This window comes from Amblyomma mixtum, chromosome 6 (assembly GCF_055824585.1).
Source record: "Amblyomma mixtum isolate Tamu chromosome 6, ASM5582458v1, whole genome shotgun sequence".
Classification (NCBI taxonomy): domain Eukaryota; kingdom Metazoa; phylum Arthropoda; class Arachnida; order Ixodida; family Ixodidae; genus Amblyomma; species Amblyomma mixtum.
This window is the reverse complement of record NC_143017.1, coordinates 40795260-40806677: the sequence shown is the minus strand read 5'-3', so window position 1 is coordinate 40806677 and position 11418 is coordinate 40795260. Positions and strand designations below refer to the sequence as shown.

The 11418-nt window shown below is 48.3% G+C and overlaps 1 non-coding gene across 1 annotated transcript; it reads left to right on the top strand.

Moving 5' to 3' along the window:
• The first annotated feature begins 9277 nt into the window (after nucleotides 1-9277).
• LOC149338816 (U1 spliceosomal RNA) lies at nucleotides 9278-9441 on the top strand. The gene has a single exon (XR_016283927.1). It is a non-coding gene; the product is annotated as a U1 spliceosomal RNA (small nuclear RNA).
• Nucleotides 9442-11418: the final 1977 nt, after the last annotated feature.

Here is an 11418-nt window from a genome sequence, read left to right as displayed (position 1 = left end):
TGCGATTAGCTCATTTTGTGTGTTCATTGCAATTAGCGCATTTTGTTACGCTTTGTTAAAAACAATATTTGTCACCCTTTTAAAATCATACACTTTGAAATTGGAACACCCGTTTCAGGACACTTTGCGAGACACACGCTTTATTCTTCAAATAATAGTTTTTCTTTTGAATTTGGAAGATTTCATCGAAGATTTTCAATTAAATTTGTATGTTTGAAAAAAATTAAAAGTATTCTTTTAAGCTTAAAACCAAACATTCTCTAAGACGCTTCTTACCATCGCAAGAGACTGAGTTTACTTGAATTGTGAAATGGTCTGGACGTCATGATTTCTGAATACATTCCCATGTTAATACAGGAGAAAAAAAAACCTCTCAAGAAATATGAATACCAACAACTCTTCTTAGGCTCCACACTTCTCACTTTGCCACTCTTATTATTTTACAGTATAACAATGGTGGATTTGTGGTAACGGTGTGGGGCTCCGAGAGACTATAACACTGGCAAGTTCGGATTGCAGCGCTGCATGGGCTGCATTCTTAGGGCAGAACCTGACGATGGCCCAGGCCCGAGCTTGGCACATGCCCACAACTTCCAGCCTGGGCGCGACACGGGCCCGGCCTGGCAAGCCTGACGTAAGGCCGGGGTAGAGTGCGGGACCTTTCCCTCAGTAGGTGAAGCGGAAAATTGCTCACTGAGTGCAAGTATTCTCCGGCTACAAATGTAAAGAAGTGGCCGGCGAAGGCGGTTAAATCGCAGCAATCTTTGAAAAAAAATCCGTTTGGTAAACGCGAAAAGATGAGAGCACGGGTGCGCAATGTGGAAATTTTCCGACAGCCAACTGAAACAGAGTCGCACACATGCGCAGTAATCTTTGCATCACCTTCAGATTTCTAATCAGTCATTTTTAATAAACCTAGAAACATTAGCAATGACTTTCCTTTTTTCATACTGAGCACGAATTTGAAGGTTCAATTCAAGGGTTCATTGGCAGCGCTTCTTGGGAGACGAAGTGCAAAAGCGCTTGGTAATTGCGTAGTGTGCAATTCAACACTCGATGTATCCTGGCCCGGTATGCGCTCTTCCAGCGAAGTTACTCGTAATGCCGAGATAAGTTTTAGGAAAGCGAAGGCAGATAGTCAAAGGCATTCCTGGAAGTGGCGGCTACCCGTCGAGCATTCCAATGAAGGTCTTTCTCCAGCGGTTCTCCCGATGCTTGTAATGCGCAGTCCTCAGCGGTAACAGAACAAAAACGTGCAGACACTGACCGCCTTACGGTAGATCCGACGTAGCGTGCTCTGTGATGGCTGAAACAGAGCAAGCAAGCGGTGCTCTGCACTTAAGGAGGAGACCGCCCTTTCGCAAATGAGCCGTATTCGTCCGCCGTTAAAGCGCTCTGCTAAGTACGTTGCTGTTGTGCAGCCGGCTCTTAGATTTTTGTTTTTTTTTCTTTTCATGTGGGATTATATTAGAGGGGCCATGTTGGGAATAAGAATTCGCTTAATGAGGCCTTCCTGCCATAAGCGCTGCACCGCATTCTTATTCTTCTAGTTATTTCCCTCTCATGATCAGGATCAGTGGTCACTACCTGCCCTAAGTAGACATATTCTCTTACTACTTCGAGCACCTCGCTACCAATCGCGAACTGCTATTCCCTTGCTAGACTGTTGCACACTACTTTGGTTTTCTGCATGTTAATTTTTAGCCCCACCGTTCTGCTCTGCTTGTCTAATTCATTGATCATGTTTTGCAGTTCATGTCCTGGGTGACTTAGCAAGGCAATGTCATCAGCGAACCACAAATTACTTCGGTATTCTTCATTAACTCTTATCCCCAACTGCTCCCATTTCATGGCCCGGGATACGTCCTGTAAACAGGCGATCAATAGCACTGGCCAGATCGTGTATCCCTGATTGACACTTTTACTTATTAAAATTTTATTGCTTACTTCATGGAGGATTATGGTTGCTGTGCAATCACTATAATTATCTTCCAATATTTTCACATAACACTCGTCTGCACCCTGATTCCGCAGTGCCTGCATGACAGCTAAGGTTTCCACTTTGTTTAATGCTTTCTCATAATCAATGAAGGGATTGGTTATAGGGATTGGTTATAGTTTGCGCATTCCTCTATCACTAGATTGATAGCCTGATTATAGTCTCTTGTCCAGTATCCTTTACGAAAGCCTGCAAGATCATTTGATTGAAGTCTTTGGTTGTCCTGACCCTATTAGCGATTACCTTAGCAGATACCTTGTACGCAACTGACAGTAAGCTAATCGGTCTGTAATTCTTCAAGTCCTTCACGTCTCCTTTCTTATGAATTAAGATATTGTTAGCGTTCTTCCAAGCTCGTGTTACGCTCGACATCACAAGGCATTGCGTACACAGGGTGGCTAGTTTTTTAGCACATTCTCTCCTGCGTCCTTCAACAAATCTGCTGTTACTTTATCCTCACCAGCTGCTTTTCCCTTTGCAATGCTCCTGAGGCTTTCTTTACTTCCTCCTTCGTTACTGGCGGAATTTCCCATTGCTGTGCTCGACTCCATCTCTCAGTAACGTTCTGATTACATTGACTGCTGCATAGATTTGTGTAAAACTCTTCGGCTACTTTGACTATCGTATCGGTATTGCTAATGGCATTACCCTCTCTGTCCCTTAGCGCATACATCTGGTTTTTACCTATACCCAGTCTTCTCTTCACTGCTTTCAGGCTACCTCCGTTCTTTAGAGCACGCTCGGTTTTCTCCATGTTAAACTTCCTTATGTCGGCTACCTTGCGCTTATTTATTAACTTCGATGGCTCTGCTAGTTCTATTCTGTCTGTGTAGTTAGAGACCTCGTGCTTTGGCGTTTCTTAATCAGAGCTTTAGTCTCCTGAGATAGCTTGCTGCTATCCTGATGAACCATCCAATCACCTACTTCTGCGGCACATTCCGTAACGAAAGCTGTGAGATTTTCCTTGATTGTTTCAACATTACTGTCGTCTACTTGAGTTAAAGCGAAACATCTGTTCTGCAGCGAAATCCTGAATTCCTCTGCTTACCCTCTTCACGCTAACTCGTTAATAGCCTTCCGCTTCACTAGTTTCCTCCGTTCCCTCTTCAAATCTAAGCTAATACGAGACCTGACCATTCAGTGGTCCCTACAACGGACCTTTCCGAGGACCTCCACGTCCTCTACGATGCCAGGGTGAGCGCACAGTATGAAGTCTGTTTCATTTTTAGTCTCACCACTGGGGCTCTTTGACGTCTACTTCCTGTTTTCTCGTTTGCGGAAGAAAGTATTCATGATCCGTAAACTATTTCTATGTGCGAACTGTATTGATAACTCTCCCATGCTATTCCTAGAACCTATCGCATACGCGCCTACCGCCTGCTCTCAGCCTGCTTCTTGATTACCTTCGCATTGAAGTCACCCATCAGTACAGTGTAATGTGATTTTACCTTGGTCATTGCTGATTCCACATATTCATAAAAGCTTTCAAAAACCTGGTCATCATGACTTGATGTAGGCGCGTAGGTCTGCATCACGTTCAGCTTGTACCTCTTATTAAGCCTAATCGCGTTAGCTGCCACCCTCTCGTTAATACTGTGACGAAGACGACGAGGCTGGCAGTGGCGCGGGACGGAGCGCTCGCGCTAGGCCAGCGGCCATTAAATAATCTCTTATCCATCGTTCACCACGCCTCATTCTTCGGCTGCCCGCCACGTTACATTTGGTGGAGGTGCTGGGCTCCCTTCATCACCACCCTGGTCCCGGAGCTTCGGTGTCCTGCGCCTGCCGTGGACGTCGGCCGTGAGTGCCTGGTCCGCGGCGCCCGGCCATGCCCCAGCCCGCCCGACCTGAACCGACCTAGTCGCTCACCCCAGCCCCGTCTCCCGCCCGGACCACAAGACACGCCGACCCAAGACCCGACCGACCCGAGACCTGACCGACCCAAGATCCAAGACCCACACGTGAAGACACCGCCCCCCTGCCCCTGCCGTCCGGTGCGTCCACGAACCTCTGCCGTCACCTCCTGGCACCCTCCGGCCCGGATGCTTCGTGGACCGGGATCATCCTTCGATCATCTCATCCACTGAGGCGGCCACCACCTCACCACTTCCTCCTTTCCGTCCCACCATCCTCTGGAGCTCATCACCATTTTGCGCGTCTCTGTCACAGATCGGGACGATCGCTCGGTGGCCCCGGGAAGTGTGACGAAGACGACGAAGCTGGCAGTGACGCGGGCCGGAGCTCTCGCGCTAGGCCAGCGGCCATTAAATCATCCCTTTCCATCGTTCACCACGTCTCATTCTTCGGCTGGCCGCCACGTTACAATACTATAAAACTCCTCTATGTTGCCAGCTATATCCTGATTGATGAGGAATGCCACACCTAGTTCTCGTCTGTCTGTTAATCTACAATAACACAGTACGTGCCCGCCCTATAGGACTGTATACGCCTAATCTGTCCTCATAACCTCACTAAGCCCTATGACATCCCATTCAATACCCGCTAATTCTTCCAACGGCACTGCTAAGCTAGCCTCACTGGATAAAGCTCTAGCGTTAAACGTTGCCAGGTTCAGTTTCCATTGGCGGACTGCCCGGAGCCAGCGATTCTTAGCACCATCTACTGCGTCACAGGTCTGGCGGCCGCCTTGGTCAGTTGCTCCGCAGCCGCTGGTGACTGAGTGCCGAGGGTTAATTGGTTTGTTCATAGAAGGTTGCGGCCAAGCACTACACCAGGGTGGCCAAGTCCTGTTCTGGTGAGGAAGTGCGTTGTCGGTTCTGGTCACCGAGATCAGGCCGCACTCTAGGCCTGGTTATGAATTCCAGCCACCAAAACAAGCGTGTGTAGAGAATGTTTTCGTCAAGCTTGCAGATTATAGGCGTGAGAGAAACTGGACGAAAGGCCGAGAGAGATACTGGAGGCTTACCTTGACGTGGGTGTTTGGACCACAAGAGAATGCTTCCACTCTCCAGGCATGACGAAGAATGCCACACTTGGTTGAAAGTATCAAGTAGGGTTTGCGAAGGAGACCCTTCCATGTTATTGAATGAAGAGTTAGGTATGCCGTCATGCCCGGGAGAAGTTGTAGTTTTGAGGCATTCATTGGAGGCCAGCAATTCTGCCATAGTTAGGTTAGAAGTAATCTCATCCAAGGGTTCTGTAACCGATATGTCAGGAGGAGACGTAGAGGGGCAGTCATGTTGTGGAAAAAACTGTCGGGCCGCTTGTTGTGCCCACGTATCCTCATCAACTTTCAGCGCGAGGCGAATGCTTTCTGTGTAATCTGCAATCTTAGAAGGGCGCTCCATTGCGTGAAACACTATCCAAATAAGTCGATTACCCTGCCTAGAGGACAGGCGGGCAGACTATGCAGGCCAGCTTTGCCTGGCTAATCGTTTTGCATAACGCAGCGCGTGTGCAGTAGCTTGGTGAAGAGAGGGAAGAGCCGAGGGGTCCTCGGGATGGCGAGAAGCATAATGATCGGCCGGGCGACGAAGAGCCCAGGGAATCAGGAGGTGTATCCGGGTTTGGGTGGCCTTCATTCACAGTAGTGGGTAACGGAGTGGGTTCTAAGAGAAGGAAAGCGTAGCCGTAGTCGGCAAAAAGTTAGGTGGGCGGAGGAGATTAAGAAATTTGCGGGAATACGGTGGCCGCAAATGGCGAAAGACAGGGTTAATTGGAAAGGCATGAGAGAGGCCTTTGCCCTGCAGTGGGCGTAGTCAGGCTGATGATGATGATGATGAATAGTATAAGTTGCGAGAACAGCAGAAAGAGTAGACAGTGCTGAAGACGGGTTGAATGTAGATAAACGATTGTCAGCACGTGCAGATTCCCATGATGTTATGCGTACGCTGCGCCGTATTTTCCATAGACGCGAAGGAGTGAGCGACATAAAAATAGGGCAGTGATCACTTCCCTGAATATCTCAATCAACATCCCAACGAGGGTTACCGGGGCGTAACCACCAAGTCAAGTCAGGTGAATACGGGCCACCTCGTGGACAGGTAGCGGTATTCGGGTGGTTTAAAAGTTGAAAGGAATTACCTGAAAAGCTACCTTAGATGTGTGCACCGCTTGAGGAATCTGATGGTTAACTCCACAAAATGTGTGCGCCGTTGAAGTCTCCACCAGCTGAAATAGCTGCACCCGAGTTGGTAGAACGGAGAAAACGAACCCATCCAAGATTGGGAGATGCGGAGCCACGGCGGCCATAAAAAGAAACTAGAATAAGGGGGGTGCGTGCTAGTTTAACAAGAATCGGCGACGACCTCTTGGCGTGTGTAGCACCACCGCGAAAGGCCTAGCGGAGTATGGGTAATTGAGGTGTGAATATAAATTGCAGATTTTCCTGGGCTAAGGGAAGAGCCGATGCAACGGCGATCAGCGATGAATGGTATGCGCAGAATCCTGAAAGGCGTAGAAGGGAATTATATTCTTGCGACAGGAACGCCCATGCTTTCAGCTTTCCGTCGCGAAGGTGGATGTTCCCCTCAGAGGCTTTCTTAGCAAAACCTCGACAGTTCCACTGCACCATCACAGATTATGCGCTATCCATGGCGAGGCTGAAGAGCTTCTATGATGAGGGAGGTCAACTGCTTCATGAGGGCCAATATTTTATTCACTGCTAGGGTAGTCACGGTTAACAGATGGTGGGCACCTGATTGTGGCCCAGTGCTGATTTGAGGTGATTCCTGTTATTATTTCTCCCGAGTGATTAATATTCTTCGAGAAGAGTGAGAACGACGCAGTTCCCGGCGCTGGGTGAGTTCGTCTAGTAGGCAGCGAGCCTCTGCGATGGCATTTTCTAAAGCTGTGTCTTCATTTGTGGAATCCACTTGTGAGGGATGAACTGGTCGGGTTCGTGTACCATTTGATCCATGGAGGAGTGGCGCTTGTGCGTATTAACGCTGCTGAGTAGGCGGGTGGTGATCAGCGGGGTCATTTAAAGGAAGTTCAGGCAACTCGTTGTAGTCACATGGGAGAGCAGCAAAGCGATTACTTGTAGGAATATCTTTTTTTACAGATGGCTTGTGCAACTTCTTCGCTCGCTTCTTCTTTGGACAAGCGGTGGAGTGAACATCATGGTCGGGCGATTTGCATAGGGCACAAAGATTGTTGGTTCATTCATACCGACCACAGCAATCGGATTAGGGCAGGTATTTTGCATATGGCCTTCTTTGTGGCAATGATAGCAAAAAATACGACGTGGTCAGAAGGGCTGTGGTTTGAGATCACACAGTAGTAGGTAAGGTACTGTGGCAGAGTCAAAGGGCCTTGCAGAACGAGCAGGTATGAGCTCTGGCGCCCCATAGGCCGTGCTCGCAGTACTACGTGACTGTTACAGCGAAAGATTACGGGCACGTTCTGCGGAGGACGTGCGCTGTAGACATAGACTATGCAGCGGAGGGTGTCAGGGCTTGGTGCAAAATACACTTGCTGGTTGGTTGGTTGGTTGGTTGGTTGGTTGGTTGGTTGGTTTATGGGGTTTAACGCCCCAAAGCGACTGAGGCTATGCGAGACGCCGTAGTGAATAGCTCCGGAAATACACTTGCACCGGGACATGCTTCCTGTCGTCCAGGGGGATCTGCGTGACTGCGCACATTTTCTCGGCATCCACCAAGGATGACAATTTTACCGTAATGTGTTCGATGTGCGATGAACGACGAATCCGCAGCAGATCGACGAGCCAAGAACGTGGTCATTTGTGGCTTGAACATACCGGGCAGGGATTACAGTCATATCAACGGGCGATGTAAACTTGATACTGACACGGAAATAGTGAGCAGCAGGTGAAAGTGAGGCTTGACTGACTGGAGGCACCAGTAGAGACAGCAGCAGGGGCTCAGACGTTGGTGTCGGCCCTTGATGGTAGTACTGGAGAGGTGTGATGGGCACTGTTTCTTTAGGGCGCGACACAGGCACGGAGGTGGTGGAGAAGTCCATGGAACAGGCCAGTGTGGTTGCATCGGGGGACGGAGCAGGCTGGAGGCCCTTAGGCGCTGATAGTTTAGACGTGGAGGCTGCGTAAGGTGGAAACACAGCGCGCGCCCGTGTGGATGTCGTCGACGACGCAAAATCCACGCAGGCGCGTAGCGCAGCCTCGCTAGGCAGCGCCGAATTAAGCCTAGCTTGCGCCTCAGGGTTCCGGCTGGGTTTTTATTGCGTAAGCAATACTACGCCAGGTCTAGCCGCTCGTCGCGTGGTTTGTGGACCCCCCTGCTCCTCGAGGAGCCGCCGCGGTGCCTAACAGATCGTGTGACCCCAGCCTCTCCGTTGCTATGGCGACGCGTGACGTCTGCTTGCTCTCTCCACCGCAGCCAGGAGCAGCTGGTCGTGCCACGCTCCTCGAGGAGCCTCGCCATGGAAGTCACCGACGAAGTTTATATCTGAATCTAGCTGTTGTACTGCTTCTGAACAGTTTAACTCTAAAGCGACAGCCAAGCAAGCTAGGAAGAATGCAAGAAAGAGGTTACAACGTGCCCAAGAAATGGAAGAACAACGAGAAGAACGACAGCGGGAACGACGAGAAGTCGCAGCAGCTAAATGAGCTGTTTCGTGTTCAGAAGGTGGGATTAGGCAAGCTAAACGGAATAAAGCCCAGCGGATGTGACCAAGCACAACATTGTATTGCTTTCGCAACCAACCAGGTTTAACCAGAGCGAAATCATACCAATTTTTTTCACTTCAGAATCAACCCACCTTGCTGGGAATCCCTCTGCAGGGGCGTCTTCGGCATTCGTTCTCACGGAGGGCACTGTCCAACCCGCGAAAAATGAGAGAAAAGATGCAAAATAAGGCGAAAACACACAGCTAGAAGCGGATGCATATCCACCCACTCTAGCGTATAATAAAGCTTTCCTTCCTTTTTTCATTGCAATACACTGCATCGTTATGCGTACGCAGAACAAAACATCGTGCGTAGGCGAATGTCAGGTGTCCTGGTTACGCGCTGCCCTTCTGGTTTTCTTTATTACAGCTCCATTTTGCTTCGAAAAACTAAAAAGACAGAAAAGCAACACATTTACAGGTGGCGCCACAGTCACTTAAAGAGTAGAATCATTTCGAGACTCAAAGGTGCATTTAAAACACTTTGTTGTTTAGTAAAAGCAGAAGAGTAATTAAAGCTTTTTGCTTTAAATATGCACTAATGGATGAAATACTTTTAAGTATAGCTTGAGAGTTATTTAGGAGTTTAAATTTTTTTTACAGCCCAGCGCGATTTTGCAGCAGTTTGACGGTCGCAGTTTGTAGGTTCACCGGGTGTTGCAGCTATCGGTCATACTTACCTGGTGCCGAGGATTCCTTGGTCATGATGTAGGAGCCTCCCGGGCGAGGCGATGGGCATTGCACTGCGGCCGTGCTGACCTCTGTCACTTCCTCAATAGAGGTAGAAGGGGCATGTAAGTTTTGGTAGGAGGGGACTGTGTGCGCGCCTCCCCCCAAGAATTTTTAATTGCAAAAAATAGAGTACACAGGAAGACACGATCAGCCACGCTCAGAACGCCTTTGAACCAAGATAGGCTGAAGACAAAGTCCTACTACGTGCAAGGCGTCTTTCAACGACGCGTCCAGACCAAACCAGCAACCACGTGACCCCACTACATCATATAGCAAAAGTGGGCGCGTGGGGCCTCCATTGATACGTATTCATTCGATCAGTTATATATGTGCCCCTCCCTACGGGCACCATTTGCTTAAAATGGGGGGGGGGGGCAACCCGCTTGACGCAGAATGGTCGAAGCGATGTGAAATGAGTTTGCATGTTCCTGAGGATGAAGTTACTAAGTAATCCCCCCTCCCTTCCTCAAATAAAAAAAAATCAATGGGGCTGCTGACCCGAAAGACGCGGAGTCGATCCTGGCTGCAGCAGTCCAATTTCGATGGAGGCGAAATTCTAGAGCCACATGTAATGTGCGATGTGAGTGCACCCTAGAGAACCCCAGTGGTCGAAATTTCCGGAGCCCTTTACTAAGGCGTCCCTCATAGCCTGAGTCGCATTAGAAAGTTAACCCCAATAACCTATAAACCATAATCCAATCACCACCACACCGCCACAAAAAAAAAAAAAAAACGTGCATTCCGAGGACCTTCGGACGGCCTTTGTGGCCGAATCGCTTGTCACACGTGGTTTCGGATGGTGTCAAATAATTCTTTGTGTTGTGATGCACATGTTAATAAAATTTATTAGTTGATATAACGAGGGAATGTACCTGGTATAGCGAAGGTGGCTGTATATCGTAATAGTAGTGCAAAATACATGAGGTAGATGGTGCTTCCTGTGCCTTAGCGATCATACACATATCAGTCTACAGTTTGGAGCCCTGATCAAAATAGAAATGCAGAGAAGTCAGAAAGAGAAAGCAAAATGAAACTACGAACAAATAGCGGTAAAAGCGCCAACGTAGAGGAAGCAATAGAGAACCGCCCCATGAAAAAGTGGGATAATCATAACTACTCAACACTACAAAAATTAAACAACTAAAAGGAGTAAACTGCTGGAAAGGAGAGAGGAAGCCACAAAACAGGTGGAGTAAGGAAATTGAGGAGGCCATCGAACAACGACGGCTGGCTTCAAGGGAACACAGAAGCAAAGAGGGCGCAGTTATCTGAAGAGGAAGCCAAAAAGGAATCTTACCGACAAAAGAAACAGCCAGTGCAGGTCCTCGTCCAGCCTAAAATAAAGCAGTCCTCTGATCACTAGCTGGGTGAAGTTCGCGATGCAACTAAAGGGGGCCAGAAATAAGCTGCCTGAATAAAACGAATAAAAGAAAACAGGAACAGATTCAAGATGCTGAGGGAAAATGTTTAGAGGGAGGCGATGCTGTGAACTACATAATTTAACGACAGGGTAATATCTCGAAATGAGGGCGCAACACAGGGTAGCACAACAGAGAACAGCTCAGAATTGACTAGTCAACTGGAAAAAAAACCAGAAGCAAATATTCTTAAATCAAAATCCGCAGGGATAGACGAAGTTCTAATCGAGCTAAATAATGAACTTGGGCCAAGAAGCAACGAAGCGCTGATAGAAGCATTGGAGGCAGTCATAGCAAATACACAAATTTCGCACAGCTCGAGACAGGGTAAAGTGAGTTTGATATATAAAAGAAGAACAGGTAAGATGAACATAAAATCCTTCGAACCGATTACGATAATACTTGTTATATACAAGCTGGTAATGCGGGCGGTGAAATTAAAAATGTAACCTTGGGTAGAAAGTAATAAGATACTCGGAGAACTTCAGAACCAGTTCAGGAAGGGTAGGCGCTTTAGATGATAGCCTGTTCGTGCTTACCCAATGCATAGCATTCGCTAAGGCGGAAAACAGACCTCAGTATTTAGTCTTCCTAGAAACAAGCGGTGCAGACGACAACGTGAACAGGGAAGTCCTGTGAAACATATTAAAGATCAAGGCAGCG